The sequence below is a fragment of the Molothrus ater genome, chromosome 12 (assembly GCF_012460135.2).
Source record: "Molothrus ater isolate BHLD 08-10-18 breed brown headed cowbird chromosome 12, BPBGC_Mater_1.1, whole genome shotgun sequence".
In the NCBI taxonomy this organism is placed as follows: Eukaryota; Metazoa; Chordata; class Aves; order Passeriformes; family Icteridae; genus Molothrus; species Molothrus ater.
The window spans coordinates 6,587,010-6,607,009 of NC_050489.2; the positions used below are offsets into that span (position 1 = coordinate 6,587,010).

The window sequence follows — 20,000 nt, forward strand, 5'->3', positions numbered from 1 at the left end:
CTTCCCTCCCTTTCTCCCCCTTAAACTACACCTATATAAATGGAAATTCAAAGCCTATAGTTTCTAATGCACTCTTTGTGGATTAGTTAATTTTTATGTGAGTTACAGGAGTATCTAATGCAAACATTTACATTTACTAAAAGGGGGGAAAAAGAAATATGGAGTTACCAAAATCATTATAGCCATTATTTGAACAGAACATTTCAACCCTGCTGAATGCTTACAGTCTTTCAGTTCTGTCCTTCTAGTATCTTTTCCAGCCCTTTTCTTAACTACATTCATACAGATACCATTGACGAGCACAAAAGTCACTGAGTGCTTTTCTTCCCTGTAATTGCTCTGCATTGCCCCAAAATTTTGCACTTGCCAAGTAACGTCCTGCTTTTCTCAACTTTTGGGTTCCTGTGCAAGTTTTAGAAGTCTTAATTTTCAAGAAAATTCACTATGGTAAAGAATGAGAAAAGAAAGGAGGAAACATGATTTAAATGAGCTCGTGTGTTCTACTTAAGCTCCAAGAGAGATATTCAAAGTTTGAAAATGCGACCTCCAGATAAAGATGAAATCTCCCATGTTCTGTCTCTGCAAACCAGAACACAACTGGCACTTAGCAAGTTGTCCTGTCTGCTGATGGGAGCAGCAGGGATGAATCTGGCCAGTCCACTTGCACTTCCCTTTCTGAAACCAGTAATAAAGTTTGAGAGGGGTTATTTTTAACGCAGCTCTTAGAGTGTTCCAGCTCACTACTGTCAGCTTCAGATCTCAAATGCAATTTGATTTATAATTACATTTTAAAAACCAGCATTAAAATAACATTAGAGGGGTCATAATCTGAACTTTTTAATAGTTAGGCACGTAGCATATATTTAGAAATGGATCTCCAACAGGATTCATCTGGAACATATTCTGACTGGAATTCCTTCCTTCAGCCATTTCAGTACTCTGCTGAAGCTGGTGTGCCAAGAGGCCATGTTGGAGCCCTGTATTTCAGCGTTGCTTCAAATGGAAATACATTGCTGGACATTTGCTAGTCCGAGTCTTTTCTTGCATCACAGTGAGGCCCATGTTTGTAAACACCAATGGGTGAGAAAGTGTTGGAGAATCTGGAATAAGACCTCTGCACTGAAAAGACACGTGTTACATCCCTTGAAAAATCCAGTTGGCTCCATTGCTTCTGAACCTTGAAGCCACTTTCATTTTCTTGTCCTCTGTGGCACAGAATGATTTGAGGGCATTCACCACTTTCAGTAGTTCCTAGAGGTCAAGTTCTGCTCATGCCAGCCAAAACACATGTGCAGTGAAAAAGGAGCATTCCCAACAACTGTTCCTACCTGTCCTCCCAGCTGTGCACACAACTCACACAGGCACTCAGGGAACCTGTGCCTGCACCTCCTGAACGAAGACGGGCTTCAGATGGGGCACAGGCACCTTGCAAATTTTGCCTTGTTCTCCAAGTCCAACCTTCTGATAAGAAAACTTTATAACTATTCAGCTCTACACTGGTACCCAACTACAACTTCAGAGGCAAAAGGCAGACAAGGAATTCAGTTTCTGAGCACTAGTGCTGAAGCAAATGAGCTAGTAAAAAAAAAAAAAAAAAAGCCTGTGCCTTAAAACCAAGTTTGAAATTTTATAGGCTTTTACTCCATAATTTGTACTTGAGCCTTCTGTTATTTTTAAACAAATCTAATTTCTTACAGCTGTGAAATTTACATTTTAAGAGTGTCTAGTGGCCATGTGCATTAATTACTTTATTGTAATATTTTAATGAGTTTGGGGTTCAACTCTGAAAGAATCCTTCTGAATCCCTGCTTCCCCACAGAATTACACCAGAACCTGATTCAATCACAACTTCACACACCCTGGTCCAAACCCTGATGGACTTGCACAATATTTTCAGTTGTTTTATGAAATCACTGAACTTTAAAACTGGCTCCAGATTTTAGGATTTCTTACCAAACTAGCATTTCCCTGGTTCAAGAGCAGAGCTAGGCTTTGAGGAAGTTTGTATTTAGAGCTGAATTTGCTGGCTGAGCCTCATCTCAATGAAAGGAGGTAGCAAAATGCAAAGTTCTGCTGTGACAGTTAACATTTGGGCCAGTCTTGTTCAAAATGACACACAATGATGCAATTGCTTCTCTCTCAGTATGTATGACATAAAAACATGCAGGGCTAAAAGATTAACCTCCCTAAGGAGTATTTAAATTCACCAGGGCAGATTGAAATGCACTACTGGAAGATTTCCACCTCTGTAAGAAAACTGAAAAGTATTGCAGTATCCATATTCCTGCCATGGTATCCCCTTTATGGATTTTGGTGGTTTGTGTCATACTAAATTATTTCTTCATCTATGCATGTGCACAAGCAGTGGTAGGACATAAGTAAAATGAGCCTGTTTTTTCAGGCAGTTTTCTAGAAGGATTTAGTGCCTGTCTTTGCACTGCTGCAGGTGCAAGTGCTCATCTCAGGACTGAGGCAGAAACCTGCAGACCAACGAGGATCTCTAGAATTTGAACTGAAGAGATAAACCTTCTTACAACATCCAGTGCACTTTAATTCTCTATGAATAAGCTAAAGATGCAAATCCGTAACACACTGAACAATGGGTTCAAGTACAAATACAGATAAATGCAGGGAAAGTGGGACTGACTGTGTTTAGCTGACTGTGATAACAGTAAGAGGTTCATCAGCTGTCAAGTGCCACCACACACGCTGCACCCACAGAGTCATGCTTGGAAATCTGACCACTTTTGTCCCCAACTCTCACCTCTCTTGGCTAGGGCAAATGCAGAATTGCAACTTCAGTGAACTACCCAGCTTTTTAAAAAGCATGTTTTTAAACCACTTACAATAAGAGCAACAGTTATTATTCAGTACATGCTTTTTATCAGATTGAAGATAAACTTTATTATAACTGGTGGAGATGGTATCAATGATTTGTGGTCTATGTGAATTCTGTAATGAGAAATGGTAATCTGTCTTGGGGCAAACAATATTGTTCTGTTTACTATGCAATTAGCAATATTAAGTCAAGATTCTATAACTGATAGCTGAAAATAGGGGTGGTAGGAAGAAACTGGAAGCACTGGGAGCTGTCACAGGACAATTATCTGAGGTCTATAAATTATTTACGGTACTTTAGCCTGACATTCCCTCTCATCCTCCAAAAATCTTCCTCAGTGCTCCAGAGATGCTTGCTGTAAAAGTATTGAGACTGTCAGCAGTTTGGGGCAAAGCCAGAATCTCTCCTTGTTGTGAATACTGAACAGACAGTATAGTGCAGGAACTTCATTTTCAGAAAAGCATCAATAAAATAACAAAAAATCCCTGCAAAAAAGAGATTTACTTTGAAATAATGGACCTACAAGCATGGCAAAAAGAGGGGAGACCTAACCTCCAATTCCTGGCATATCTGATGAGAAATAAAGACAGAGTATTTCCCCTGCATTTAATCTCTTCTTTAATTTTCTAAACTGAGTCCCACACCTTTGTGTGACCAAAACCCTGCACTTCTTGTTTACTCTTAGATCAGCCTTAAGCTACCACCATATGGAGCTGGGAACACCACAGACAGAGCAGAAATAGCCCTTAACTAATGGTCAGAGTAAATTGTGTTGGGAGTCAAGTGGGGCCACTCTCAAGTGGCTGGTTAGGAAAAGGCCTGACCTATAATGGAGCTTCTGTGTAAAACAATACATTTTTTACTTTACATTGTAAAGGACAGAACCATAAGTATGATCAGCCACAGAAATTTCACAGCCTTTTTCTAGTCCATTCTTTGCTGTACACATGCAGTCCAGCCCTTTTGGCTCTGATTCTGCAGCAGTAAGAATTTTGAGATTACCTCAACAGGAACTCAGAGCTACAGCACAGAGCTTTCACAGCGAACAAGCAAGACCTATAAAGTGCTAGGATCCTCCTTGCTAAACTGATCTTAAAAGAAAAAAAAAAAAAAATTAATCAGATGATCACATTCTTAAAGTAGCCAATTCCATTTGTAGCTCTCTGGAAATGCGGTGCTCCCCAGAGAGCTCCATTGCACCCAGCAGGCAAAAGCCACATTTAAGGCAGCATGACACAGCAGTGCTCTGGCAAGCAGGGTGCCACAAGGAAGGGGCTGCTTCTGGCAGCCTCACAGCCCCTCTGTGCCCTTTTCCTTAAGGATCTGTGCCTTAAATTCCCATATACCACTGAATGACATCTGGCTGATTCAGAAGATTAGCAGCTTATTCCACCTTTGTTCTCTGCCTTCTTTTAGGACGAGCAATCAATGACACCACAGCAGGCAGAACCCTCCGGCACAAAAGCTAACAAAATTGTAGAATGCTTTAAGGAATGATGTAAAACTTAGCAGAGAGTTACAGAAGGGTATTCCCACACAGAATCTCTGTATAAATTCCAATGCTACGTGGAAGGGCTCTCAAATTCACTTGACTTTCCTGAACAGAGCAAGGTAAAACCAGCATCAAATGACTGCAAGAGCAGCCTCTTTAAAACTGATAAAAGTACAAACAGTTTTAATCAAGTGTGCAGTAAATTTGAGGGTTTCCTTTGCACAAAATAACACAGAATCAGAGTTTCACAGCAAAAAACCAAACACATACTGTAAAAATAAATGGGAAAAAAATTGAGAGCAGTATAAAACTTCATGTTTCTCTTCATAATATCTCAGTGATTAGCAAAAGTTGCACACAAACTTCTACTTTACAAAAATCCACTCCTTGGAGGGAAAAACACTCAATAATTGGTATTTATAGGGCTTAATTTCCTTTTCTGAGGATGAGGAGATCCTGGGTCGGGTCATTCTTCTTCCCTATTGTTCAAAATTTATTCCCAGATTAAGAACTTCTCCTAAAAACAGGTATAATAATTTTCTCCAGAAAGCATTTTTTTCCCTTTCAGTAATTGGCCTACTTAAATGTTTTGATGGAACTACTGACATACAATAGCACAAAAGGTCCTCTGACCATAATATAAAGTGAGAGATGAGATTTCTAAAAACTTTTGTATGAAGGTGGTCTAGGATTGACAAAAACAGACAGCTGTAAAACTATCTTTAAAGGTCATAAATAAGGTACTCTCTTAAATGTAATTCAATCATTTACTGTTATAGGAGCTTGATTCTATTAGTTGTCCTATGCATTTTACAAAACAGAACTCCATTAACATTATTCACTTATAGCTTCCCTCTATAAGTGGATATTCTGCTCAACAGGCTTTAAATAGATTTTTTTTTCCCTGAAATTGCTATTAAGCATACTTTTACTCAAAGGGCAAAGTAGGCATAGGATTATGCTTGTACTTCATGCAAAGGATACATTTTCAGCAATCAGAACCACATTCCTATGAAGTAAAAATACTCTATATAAGCCGATTGTTTCTATCCCTCCTAACCTTGCTCAATAAGGACTCTATTCTGATCTTTTGGGTTACACACAAGTTTTCTAATTTGGCTGAATAAAGGTATCTTGTTGGGCAGCTTCATGAGCATATTCTGTGTCTTGAATTCTGACCTTGACGTGTTGAAGGTGGATCTCAGTTATAAGGTGCTGCTCAGAGAAGGAAAAAATACTTTCATTTAAAAAAAAACAGATTTTTTTTTTTACTTTCTTCAGTTAAGGAATGCATTATAGAAGTCCTGCTTTTACATACCTGGCTTTAGAGAATTATAAACCTTGCTAATGCAATCACAACACATATATAGCCACAAAATTGGTGGAGCAATTTGCCTAACATGTATTTACACTTCAGCCACAGAAAGAAACATCTACTGTAGATCATAGACCTCTGATTTCATGTTGATTTCACAGGGAGTGGTTGTATACCCTCACCTCTCACAGGTTAGATGACTCCATCCTGCACATGCAGAGGGGCTCTGTGCTGGGCCAAACCTCAGATCCCACCCGCAGCCTCAAAGGATTTTAGCCACATGCCGCAATAATCTGACACACGAACAGCCTCTGACCATTGAGGTGCTGGAGTTGCAGCAGCACAATCTGTACATAAAATATGCATATGCTGAGAGCCAAATCCTCTTTCAGCTGGTTACCATATTCTGTGTTCATGTCTTACTGCTTAAAGCAGGACACGTGGCAGAAATCCTACACTGTTGTTCTCATGGGCCACGCCAATCCCAGATAATCAAGTCAGGGCAGACACTCTTTTCTCAGAGGAAAGGGTTGAATTTTATCTGACCACCAAGCTTCAGCTTGCACTTGAGGTTCTAATTTTCTTCTGGTCTTAGCCCATTTCTGTCTTGCTCTGGCACACACTGCCCTAGTAAGTACATTTATTATCTCAGTAATTCCTCTGAGGGCTGTCTTACTTTCACTTTATATCTGGACTCACATAAGCATCTCCCCATTTTACAAGGAAACATTTATTAGCCTCTGATAGGAGCTTCCTGTCCCACCCTGCAGAATCCCATTGTCTGTTACCCTTCAAAAGCAGGCTAACAAGTTGCACCCCCCTGGGCAGCACTCGCTCGCAGTGTTTGAGCACTGGCCGTGCAGCACAGACATGGAGAAGGCATGGAGGGGCACAGCCAGGCATCCCAGGTGATCTCCCTGGCCTGTTTGCAGGCTTTAATTCAGCAGGGCGCACACTGAGTCAATATGGAGCCCTTACACCGTGGGACCTCTCACCAACCACCACCCTGTGTCACCCTGCAATTTCTAGGGTGCCCCACTCAGGTTCATGCCCTTGGGATCAGTGCAGAAAAGACCTGTGAAAGTCTCCTTCACCCAAGGTTTCCTCAACTTTGAGGTTGATCTTATTACTTTGGGACATTTGAACAGTAGAGGGTAAGCCTATTATATCATAAAAACAGGGATTTCTGCTGTAATTCTTCCAGTTCACAGCTAATTATCGTACTTGAGAGCTGCTCATGGGATTTTTTTTTTCCAGGTAGTTGTGGATCATCACTGCATATTCTAGGTCTACCCTGCAAAAATCCTCAGTGTAGCCACTATTTGGTAAAGTTGGTCCTGTCCAAAAACTGTTCAGCATTGCACAGTGTTACACAGGAAACTTTGGCCATGATCCTCTCCAGTCACAGCACAGACATATCATCAGAGGAGGTAAAAAAGTATAATCGCTAGAAAATAAAATTGCATAGATTTACCCCAGCTGTAGGTCCAGGGACAAGAAAAAGATTTCAATGCACTGTCTATTTTGCTGGAAACCATGTGAAGTCTCTCATCCACATCAGCCTGCTATTTTTTACTTCTGTGGGAGCAGACAACATTCGTATTCAGCTGCTCACTTATAAATAAAAAACATTTTTACATGGGTGGATTGGAGTGGCCTCTTTTTTCCCCCCTCTTTCGGTTCCCATTATTTTATATATTAGACACATGTTCTGTCAGCGAAGCTTACTTTGTTATCTGAAACATCTGTGGTACCCTGCTGTGGAGAAGGCCAACACTGCTGCTGCTGTTGCTGCCTGTCTTTATTAGCCACTGATTTGATGATGTCGTCCTCCGACGGCTCCAGTTGGCCTCCGCAGCGCCGGGGCTGCACGGCACAACTGCGGGGTTCTGTGACCTGCCAGAGGGGTCCTGCAGGTTCACAACGTGGCAGTTACCCTCTCTAGGAGGGTGTGAAACCAAGGTTTCACGTGGGAGTTCATGCAGGCACTGGTGTTGGTATTTCTAAAGAAATCTCAGTGAATTTATCTGCAATGCCATTGCAAGGAGGCACATCCTCATCAGAATGAAAGGAACCCCCACCTGAGGCTCTCATGAGATCTGGCTGTTGAGCAGCCAAAATGTTTTCTCTTTCCTTCCTTTTCACCAAGTGAAAAGTTACGTGGGTTGATCTCCTTTAGCCTTATTTTCAAGTGCATTTTACAGTTCTAGTCCTGACATACTGCTCAGTCCCATGAAACTCCCTGGGATCTACTGTTGCTGAAAAGATTATTACCTAAGGCATATAAGTATGGATTTCTTATGGAGTCAAAAAAAGTTTTTAAAAGATCAACTTTGATATGAAAATATATATATGTTTCTTAAATAACATGTTTATAGATAAGATATTCAGGTCACCTGATAGGAAATGAAGCTATTTCTATGTATTTTATACATGTACTTTCAGCAAGCAATAGCACTTCAGTAAAATCAGCTTAACCATTTTCCCTCTTAAAAATCAAAACCCTCTTATCATCATATGGATTTCTTATGCAACAGATGAGGAGAATATACATTCCATAGAAGAATTTGAGAGATGATTGTTAAACCACAAAACTTAACAAGAACATTTAGGGGAAGATGCAAGAACAACTCACGAAAGCACTCACATGGGCCAGATTTCCAGCTGATAGCATTGCTTCTGTGGGTCTACTGTTTTAAGAAACTGCTCTCTAATACAAAGTTAAGACAATAAGAAGTTAAAGGCATTTCCTTTCCTTTTAAAAGAAATCTATTTATTGATGACACAAAAATCTGAGCTGAGTTCTGACTCCCACAGGTACATTCAAACCAGCTTTCTTGTAGATTTTTCAGATCTCTCAAGGACTGGAAGCCTGATACAGAGAATAATTATGGTATGAAAGCATCACGTGTCTGCTGTCACAGATCTTTTACATGCAAGTCAGCGTGCATATGTGGCCAATTCAAGATTCCAGATTGAAGACTGATGTGGAGATAATTATAAATGAAAATAAAACACAGCTTTTGAAATAACACCCTGTTTTCTTTACAAAGTAATTGATCACCTAACCCCAGAAGGAAGGTTGAAAAGTTACTATATAACAAAGTGCTAGTAGCAGGCAGCTTGCTATATATTTCAGGATCAAGACCATGATGACAAGGATAGAGAATCAAGAAAATGAATGCCACAAAGACATCTCTCGCCTCCTCAACCCCCTTTTGCTTGGAGCATTACTTACTTTTAAATTTGGTTTGTTTATATTACACAGATTTAGTGCCCCAAAACATCTAAACTCTGTGCAGAAACAGGAAGGATATTTCCATATTTAAAACCTGAATCTCATTTCCTATCTCCTGAAAATAACTGAGATGTGATAGCACTGGTCTCCAAAATAATTTTCAGATTCCCCACTAACAACTTGGCATGCAGTAGAACAAGCTTCAGAACTGCTCCCTGGTCAATTCATTGTTTTGCCAGAGCAGGAACTAATCACAGAGTCACAGGTTGTTCCCCTGCCCCAAGCATGTCCTCAGAGGGAAAAATGGGATGGGGTACTGTTCCTACTGCTGTCACTTGCTGAGGATTGTCTAAAGAAGGCATTTCAAATCCTCTGGAGGCCAGAGAAGTCACAGATGTTTTCCACTACCAGAGGAGTACAAAGTACCTGAGCAACAGCAAAGATCTGACCTTAAACTTGCAAGATAGGTCTTATCTGGAGGAAAGTGCAAGGAAGGAATAAAATTAATGTATACAAATGAACAAGTCCAAAACTTGGAAGATGAACTGAAAAGTCAATTATCTTTATAAATTTTCAAACTGCAAACAGTTTCAAGCAGGACAGTTTTTAACTCTCTCCAGATCCTTCTGCAGGACATATGCACGAAATAGAAAAAGACTTCACATAAAGAAATATGCTAACTTGAAGTGAAGATATTTATGGTTGTGGGGAAAAGAAAAAAATTAGTGCAGTGTTATGTTGGAATGATAGTAATTTCTCTTTTACCGTTTGTGTATGTCACCATCTATTGTTACACAGTCTTTTAACATTCATCTGAATACTTCATCCATGCAAAAATTAGTCCCAGCATCTTTTTTCTGAATAATGTTTGGCGGGCATTGCTTCACAACTGCAAACAATCCTTTATTGCTATTGAGTGCTACAGTCAGGCTTGTTCCACACTGGAGGTTAGAATCTGATCCTAAGTCCATTAAATCACAGAGTCTTTTTAAAGTTTAATCTTGAGAGGATTTGAGTTATAAACAAAGGGCACTATACATGGGGAAAGAAACAACAGAAAACTATGAACTTATGACATTAATGCAACCTCAAGTTCAAATTTTGTGTGTGATTTAGCAAGAAAATTCTGAGCTTTCAGCAGCAGCCTATACACCCTGGCATGTGGGCAAAGCTAAACGCAGCATTGATGATCATATCCAAAACACACATATGGATCCCATTTTACTATAGACGTGATTCTTCATGTGCAAAACATGTGTCTGACTGCTTTTCTTTGGCTTTTTAAGATGTGTTTCTTTTTCTCTGGTGGGGGCAGGGAGCAGAGAAGTAAATAAACAATTTGCATGGTCCTTGAATATACATTATCTATGAAGAGAACAGCCTGTGATTCAAGGGCAGGTAAAAAGCCTGGACTTCAGCTAAAAGTATCAGTTTCAGCAAACAGCCAAGTGCCGACAGAGAGAAACTTAGTCCACTCTACATCTTCTGCAACACACTAATCTATCCCACTCTATAATTGCTAGATAGGAGAGGGAAAAAGGGCTCCAGATGCTAATAACTTGGAAGTGGTAATTAGAGGAGTCCACATTACTGCTGTGAGACTCCCATCTTCCCTTGATTACTGGAAAGAAATTTTTTTTCCAGTGGGTCTCCTTCTCACTTCTAAAACAAGCAGCACTTCTGTGTTCCTTAGCCTCATCTCTGTCTCACTAAACACATCAACAGGAATTTGATTGGGCCCAGAAAACTATCTTCCTTAACACTGGAGGATGCTCAGTTTCCCATAGAAAATGTAAGAAAATATCCACAAGCTTATAAGGTGACCTAACAGGAAAGTACCACAAGCCCCAACTTTTAGCTATACAAGATAAAAATTGCCTTCTGCAGCCCCAGCCTGAGTGTGACAGAGAACAAGAGAGTCTGCTTCCCTTGTTTCAGAGGGTAACAAATATCTTTAAAGGCTCCTTGAGCATTTATAATCTCTAGGATCACAGAGACAAAGTAAGTCTGGAAAGGGTCTGAACATCGCATGAGAAAGTAAAAGGAAAAATACACTTATCACAAAGAGGGAATGCATTTGTATTATGATATTGAAATAGCACAAGGCTACAATGACAGGCTATAAATTTTTCTCTTGGACTGTAACCAATATTTTCCATTTCAAGTAACAACAGCGTAAGAAAGAGCGACTCAGAATTAATAGGAATTACGGACATAAATTGGTAGGTACTTAGGTGAAAAAGAACCTCAAATTCAGCTGCTGTTAAAGGAGAAAAGGTTAACTAGCCCTGTGAGCAACCCTTGGACCCATTTATACTGCTGACAAAGTGACCAAAAAGGTATGCTTAGATTTTAACAATGGTGCCCATCTTTATAATTCTCAGATTCATAGCCCAGAATGTTACAGTGAATATTCTGCAGTGAAAAGCATCTTGTTTCTATGCCTGAAATTTAACATTAAACATAACACTAAACCTAACCTATGTTACCAGATAATAATAGCAGTGTTAGTAACTACATGGTTCTGCAGTGATGAGAATTAAGTTACAGAAATTTCTCACTTCTACTGTTTCTGATTTGATATGTCATTTCATTAAACAGCCATGAATTATTGAATATTAATAATTTTAAATCAGTGTTGTGCCTTAAGATATACACTTACAGACTATTAGTATTTTTCTTAACCATTTTATTGCTGTAACTGGCTATTGAAACACTGGCTGCTTAGTTAAAAAAACCTGAAAATCAACCAACCAACCAAACCAGGACTGGGCTGCAAGGAACCTGTTTGCCAAAGCCAATGTACATTAGCTAAGCTGGATCCACAAGAAGAATAATTTTACCTCTGTTTTAAGACTCAATCCTACATTTGGTTTGGTACATGTTAGAAAATCCACATGATTTTCTAACAGGTCCATCAAACCTTGAGAGATAAGTCTTAAAACTGAACTAAACCTGTCAAGTCCTCTTTTTTCCCCAAAATACAGACTTCTAAAAAGAGAAGGACTGCAAATATTGTAAAAAAAAAATAAAATCAATGCAAAGTGGTTTAGCACAGGTGTTGCTGTTATTGTGCTACGTTTGGAAAGCCCACACATTCAGCACACCTTCAATTCACACACCCAGCTGTGTGAGGTGGTGGGCTATTGTTAGTTTACAGGTTTGCAATAAAAGGCATGAAGTAATATTGGCAGGCTCAGGAGCTTTTTTTTTTTCCTTATGATGTCTCCCTGCATCTATTTATCTAGTTCTCCTTGCTTTGTTTCTGCTTTTATATTCAGCATATTCAAAAAAGGGTCAGGAGAGGTTTTAAAGATGTAATGCCATGCTCAAGCCTTTTGAACACTAAGAGAAAACCTCAAAAGGTTCACGCATAAAGGAACAAAGATATAAGGATAGCTTTGAACCTGAGGGGCTCTCTCACTGCAAGCAAGTGCATTGCCAGCATGTCACAGGTGTACACCACATGAGCAAGTGAAAAAATAAAATGCCTTTGTGAAGGGGTGTGATGCTGACGGGTCCGAGTGCAGAATGCATTAATCCCAGGGTGAGCCCGTGCATCTGTTAGATATTTATGTAGTTCCTACTAGTAGTTTGTACAGATATCTGAGCAGGTGAACGTCAACAGCTTTGAGACCATATGTTAAAGGGAGCCTGGGAGAGGGTAGGGGAAGGCCACCAGGCACTCTGTGTCTGACAGGAGGGCAGGCACCCCCAGCCTGAACATGGCCCTGGGTAGTCGGCACTCCAGGGCCAGCCTCAGGCTCCTGCTGCTGAGCTGTGGGACACTGGGGCAAACAACTGAGCCTTCCCCTCCTTGAACACGAGTTACTAAATGTGACCACACAACGGCAATTTTCTTTCATGTCTCTCTAATTTCTTTTTTTTTTTTTTTTGGGGGGATTAAGTAGATTTTTTAATGTATTCAAAAATTTGTCTTGCAGAGCTGCATTAAAATAATTTTTAGATGTAGACTTTAGTTTGTTGGAAGAAGACAGAGTGAAGATCTCCGTCTCCTGGTGGTTACAGGAACACACTACAGCAGGGAAGAGCAAAGTCCTGTTCCTTTGCCTGGTTTAGAATTGTTTTGTTTTTTTTTTTAATATATTAACTCTGAGACACTTGGGTTCAGGAATGACCTGAATCAGAACCTGAGTCATTCCATTTCCCAGAACAGTCTCCTGACCACCAGACTGCACTCCTGGTAGGTATATGTATAAGCACAATTGAATCCAGCCTGATTTCAAAAGAAAAAAAATCAGTTTTAAGAAAAACAATGCACTTTCAAAAAGTGACATTTTGTCTATAATGTTTAGTTTCCCTACTAAATATCCTCAGCAAGGAACTGTGAGAATTCATTCATCTTTGAATGAATTTATAAAACATGCTGAGACATCTCTGGCTAAAATGTATGATTTTTTTTTATTTTTTTTTATGATTAGCACAGAGCATTAGAACCCAAAAATTGTCAGTTTATACACCCCCTTAACTTAGACCCCTCAGTTACTCCTACCACACATGACTTTTGGGAAATTAAAGGAAAACTGTTGTGATAATAAATGTCAATCTTCTAAAGGAGGTATGTTAGGAAAATTTTCCTTCAAATTAAAATTTTCTGTAAAATGGAGAAAACAAATCTCTCAAATCCCCTCCACTTCAAACAGCCTAGAATCTACCTTGAACTCTCCATGGTTCAAGTTTCTCTCAAGGGAATCAAAAACTAGCTTGGGAGTCCTCCAAGACCCTTTCGCTAGAGGAGTAATTCCACCTTTGAAAATCTTGGTGCAATGAAGTGAATTCATCAAGAATTGCAATTTCATTTTCGATACAGGTCCACAAACACACACAGTGCTGCAGAAATGTGCCTTCCTCACCCTTCTGAAGCATTACAGCTTCACTGAGAGCCTTGCAGGGAGGATCTACGCACAGGGCATGGGCTTGTAGTTTAGTATTGCCCAAACTCTGCTCCCAAACATTACCAGTCCACGGTAAATCCCATGAATCTCAACAGCTCCACTGAGACTGTTGCTAAGTGCTTCTGAAAATATCTAATCACACCTTCCCATCCTCTTGTACATCTACGTCTCACAATATCAGAACACACACTCTGTAGTAGCCCTTTTCAATTTATTTCCCACATACTTCCCTTGCCAAGAAGATATTGTTCATACCTCCTCCTTCACTGAGTAATTGACTTGCTCCAATCATTGGAAATGAAACACTCACCCCTGCTTTTGCCCCAGCCCTCAACAACCTCTTGCAGCTCACCACCCCATGGAGTGGGGGAAGATACACTATAATTGCTCTGTGCTTGGCTCCTGAGAGGGAATATTCACTTGTCTTTTATTTCTCTGCTTTACTTTAATGAAGTTAATAAAAAGGGGTGTGAATAAAGCTGCTGGTTTAGCAGACACCCACCACCCTTGTTGTTGGAGGCCCCTTGGAGTGCCCCTCACTCCAGCATCTGGTCAAGAGTGGGCAAGTCCCAGTGTTGCTCCATGGAAAGGACAACATCAGGAATGACATCTCCACTGTCTATTAGAAAATATTAATTGAGATTTTTAATTCTGGGAGTTGTTCATTGCATGGCCTCTGTAAAATATGCCCCAAACATTCTCAGGACTACAGCTCAAAGAGTTTGATTAAAATTGACTAAGATCAGTCTCTCGTCCTTCTGTTTAAAAAATGAGAATTCATTTATGCAGTTTAATTCAAAGATTTATATATGATTAAAATTACTATAAGATGTCTAGCTTTTCTGCAATAAACTGCAATGGCCATCAAAATATTGATAGTCATTGGTAAATTACTTCTGGTGTTTAATCAATGTTATTTTTTTATCATCCAATTTCTTCTTCAAGTCAGCTTCTAACACTAAACTACATTTCATCAAGGTTGGTAAAATGTTTAGAAAGGAACAGATGTCAGAATATGGGGATTGCCAATAACACTGATGGAAGCCAGTAATTTCTTTCCTGTCCAAAGGCAAAAGAATGAAGAATAATCTAGACTGTATACAATAATACAAGATTTACTACAACATTAATGGCTATAAAAAGTAAAAGTATACAAAAGCTATCTCCATTTTTTTCAAGCCATCACTAAGGGCAGTGTTTTTCAATCTGAGACAATTTTTACAGGAACATGAAAGGTCTAGGTATTCTTAAACCTTTAAATATCCATAAAATACAGAGGAAGACACGGGCTAGCGTTAGTTGCTTCCAAATATACTTGTATATTAGTCTATTGTGCAAGTTAATAATTTTGCCAAATCTCAAAAAATGTGGATGCAATCTTTCCTTTAAGAAAGCGGCTCAGCTTGTTATTTACAGATTGTAACATTTACATAAGAGTTTGGTTTAACAAGAGATATAAATATAGATAAAACCCTTAGGACTTCATTCTTTAAACTGCCCTCTAAAAATCTGCCCTACAATTTGCACACTGAATTTTGTGCAGACTATTCTTGGAAGCCTTTTGTGAATTAGGGAGAACTGACTCGAAACAGGGGCTGGTTAATCACAATTTTGCAAATTGTACGTAGCAATCATCCTCACATTGTGAAATTCAGATCTATAAAATGCTGATGTTTTAAAGCTGAAAAATAAATAAGCTAAGTAGGAGTACTTTGCTAAGGAAGAAAAAAGAGTAGAAGACCCTTCGCAAAGAAATCCTTAAAAAATAATAGAGTAAGAGAAGTGGCATCATAAATAAAGTGTATCTCCATTCCAGATCTCAACTTCAAGCCCACCCTGGAAAAAATGTTACCAGCTGACTTTTCCTGCTCAAGTCTCATGTCAACACTCACCTGAATATACAAAACTCCTGCATTTCCAAGAATAAACCTGTGGGAGTGTAGTACTTTAGAAAGCTCCTGTATGTTCACCTACCACCTGGGCAGGCCTCCAGTGGAGGCAGGGCTGGAGAAACTTCACCCTTCCCATGTCCATCACTGCCTGGCTGTGCCCCCAGCAGAGCTGCCCTGGCTGCACACCAGGACTGTCACTGCAGCACCAACTGCAGCCACCTGGACACCGCACGTTACGGTGCATGCGGAATGCAGCACCGGACCATAATGGCTGGCAACTAAATGGTTTGCGGGAGAAGGAGCAGAATTTATGTGGAGAAGAGGATGCCTCAAGGAAGACTTTTTGTTCTGCTTTAAGCTGCAGCTAATGTAATTTCAGCAGCAGCTGAGTCAAAATTCTTCTTTTACACACAGATTTTTGCAATTCCTAACATTTAGTATAAATGAATGTCTCTTTCTATTTATTTTCCTTTATCTGTTACAAAAGGACCTTGTCAAACTGACTGTTTTGAGTGTACAAGGATATGCTGAAATTCATGCAAAATGTTACCAATATCATTAAAAGGACAAGACCTCTCCATTGGGGTTCAGCAGTGACACAGCCTGTGTCAGTCACCTTCCTGCCATTCCAAGCCCCTTCACTATGGACACAAGTCACAAACAGTGGAAACTCTGTTTTCCTGATGTTGATCCTCCCCAAAGGTCAGGTTTCTTACCTCAAACATTCCAGCAGTTGCTTAGACTGCAGTTGAGGAATTTTGTGTAACATTGCTTCTAGAAAGCAAATATTTATGTTAGTAAATACCATTAAAAGTATTACTGTTATACAGGTATTCTCATTAGCAAACTACTAATAGGAGGAAGAGAATTTTAAACTAAATGGATAAAAACATACTATATTTGTGTATTAAACAAACTTAACCATCTTAGTTGACCATGCTAAGTGTTTTGTCAAACATGAAGTCTGGCTATTAACTATTTTTATGAGAATTAATGTTTTTAGAACTACTACAAATTCAGAATTCATGCATTTGCTGCAGAGAGCAGGCAGATGCAGAAGGCCCTACAAATAGGCATTACCAGGATTTCATAAAAGTAGTGGTCAGGGAAAAAAAAGAAAAAGGAAAACAAAGGACCCACAGGAACCTTATAGGGGGATGAAATAAGGAAATTCCTCTTGAATGGGAGACCTTACATTCATGCCTGGCTCTGAAAAGGTAGTTCAGGGATTTAACTTCACACATGATAAGTGAATATCCTGAACATCAGGCTCAGTTATTCTGGTAGAGCACGTTTATTCACCCACTCCTGCTGGAGTTAACCCTTTTGTTGTCCTTTTCCCTTTTTTAATGGAAGAAAGCATTTAGCCTACAACTTCATCATTGCGTCTGAGTGTCAAAAGGAAAAGAGTTCAGGAATCTCAAAGTACATATTATTTATTCAAACAGAACAGCTTTAGCAATTTTGGTCATCAAAACAAAACTTTTTAATAGATGGAATTGGTAAAGGATGAAAAGAAAACTCTTTCCTTTTAGTTCCATCCCTCTACCCAGATTGGAACCGAGATCTACAGAGGTAGAGCTGAGCATGTTCCTTTGTTTCCTCTGCTTGTCACTTTCAAGGCCAAGACTACATCAGGAAAAGCTCCTATGTCACTCATTAATTCAAAATAAACCTATTTTTAAGGCCCTACCAGATGATGTCTCTTGTGATAAGGGACCATGGGACACTCATAGCAATGAAGGGCTGTAAGTGGGAAGGAGTCTTTCAGGGACAGGATCTCGATAATGAAAGCTCCCATAAAAACTTTGGAAGATTCTTGTTTGCTATTTTGAAGACAACCTGCCTGTGAGTCCAGATGTACTCATCCAGACTTTCAAACACACATTTCAATGTGATCTGAGTTTAAATGTAAGATGGTAAATGAGCTATTCATCATCACACCGAATCATCTTAAATATCACCTGAGCCATTTCACTTATTTGAGAAATGTTGGGAGCTCTGAAGTTGAAAATACTGTATATTTCAGAGGCAAAATGCCCAAGACTGGGTTTTTTAATTTAACATAATGAAGGCAAAAAAGTGATTTATTCCTTGTTTGTTACATCCAGTTATGCTGATAATTAGGCAAATGCTTTGCTTCTATGTTCTTGTTACCTTCCTGAGTATTTCTACTGAAGGATTTTACTCTTCCTGCTTTTATTCATGATCTGAGAACATTGCATTTTCTATTTGTTATTGTGTTTTAGGCAAAGATGTTTCAGAAACATAATTTTAGTATGGATTCAAAATTCAGAGCTCTTTAAAAAAAATAATCACGTGTCTTAGAACCCACCCATGACGCCAGCAGCAGGTGATTCACAGTCCCAGTGCCCTGGGCTTGTGAGCAGCAGCCAGCTCAGGTAGGGCACAGGGCAGGTATTCACACACCGAGCAGCCCAGCAGTGTTCGATTCTGTGTGTTGACCCAGACATTAGGATGTTTACTGTCTGCATCCCACTCCTTCCCTCCCTGAAAAGCTCTGCAAAACCCAACCAGCTCACGACATGCCAGCCTTCTGATGGCTACATCAAGCTCTGTCTCTCAGCATTTCTCTACTGCTTGGGAAGATTTGACCTCGTGGCTCTAACAAATCACACCAACTGCCTGGACAGCACAAGCAGACATTCCTTCACACGAGCCCAGGGGCTTTCAGGGCAACACGAGGCACCTACTTCAGAAAACTGTAGGCAGCTGCTTAGGAGCAGAGTAGAATGTTGCTTTACAGTCCACTATAATTTTATTTTTATTACTACTACTACTTAACAGGAGTACTTTGGAATAACTACAGTTGTCTGCTCAAAGCCAAACTCTTGCCAGATGCTGCTGCTCACAGTCCAGTCTGAGAACAGCAGAACTCCCTGATGCTGCCTCTGAAGGGATGCAGACCTTGATTCCATGAGCCAGACAGACACACGAGATACTACTAATTAAAAACAAAATATTCAACTCCTAAAAAACCCCTAAAAATCTACAAATCAGCATCAGGGTATTTTAAATTACCCATAACTCCCATAAGCAAAAGAGCTTGAAAATGTCTCTCTTTGAAGACAATTTTAAGTATTTTTTGGCTACATCAACACAGGCAAGAGATCCTACCCTTAAAGTTTTAGAACACTATAAGAAGATCCAGAGGAATTAGTCTCATCAAGCCATTTAGAAAAAGTTTAAGCAGAGTGACCATAGGAATAACACTTTCTTTCAAAACCAAGGAATATCACTTAAGATGTGATCATGACCTTCAAATTTTAAAAAGCTTTAACACTTCAAAATAATATAAATTCTATATACAATATAGGGAAGTATAATGAGAGTCACCAAACCTGTTTTCTCCTCTGTGAGTCTCATGGCCCAGTGTCTCTGGCCTCACTGCACTTGTGGATTTGAAGCCATCTCCTGCCTTGGACCAACCTGGAGCGGGTCACCAGCTGCAGCTGTGCCTGCTAACTGGGGTCATTTTAAGTTTGTTTTGACTAACTTCCCCTGTATACCAATATTTTTAAGAAGTTCAAATCTAAAATCTCTGCAGCTAGAAATGTACAACATGCAATGTGCCCAGCATAAGAAAATTTGAACAGACACTCACAATTTTCTTGGTTCCCTGTTAGGGGAATGAGAAAGATCCACATTACATCCATTATCTGTCCTTAAGTGTTTTTTGTCAAATTTTGACTCTGCCACCATTCTTCAGTGACAGACATTAGGTATGACATTTTCTGACACAATGTCAATAGTGACATCAGTAATATTTGACACAAGGCACATTGGGGTTATTTGACACAGACAATTGGATAGCTTAGGGCAGTGGAGATCCAATGCATAAAGAGTTATACCTCCAAGTCACCAGTGAATATCCAGCCCAATGGTTTCTAGCTGCTACCAAATGATGGCTCCTCAGAGTCTTATAGAGGAGGAGTTTGGGTATATTGAACAGATGTCCAGAAAACAAAATTCAGCCCAATAAATTACATTAATCTGTGCCCTATGTTGAAACATCATGGAATGAATAGTCAGTGACAAAGCTATTCTTCTACAGCTATCTGTAATTCCTTTTAAAAACGGTTGAATCCCAAAGGAGACATGGGAGGATCAAATGAGTCAGAGAGCACTACAGCTCCAGTCTCCTGAATAAGATTTCTGTCTCAACAGCTTTCAGTCCCATGGCTTTCATTAACAGTTAAATACACTTAGGGGAAAATACAAATGTGAAATCTTACTTTCAATGATGTGTTTTCCAAATATTTCACAATTGGCTAATATACAGGACTC

At 39.5% G+C, this 20,000-nt stretch overlaps 1 protein-coding gene across 1 annotated transcript in view; it reads right to left on the reverse strand.

Moving 5' to 3' along the window:
* The window catches only part of ZNF536 (zinc finger protein 536), a 344,488-nt gene that overhangs the window by 243,206 nt on the left and 81,282 nt on the right, over positions 1-20,000 (reverse strand).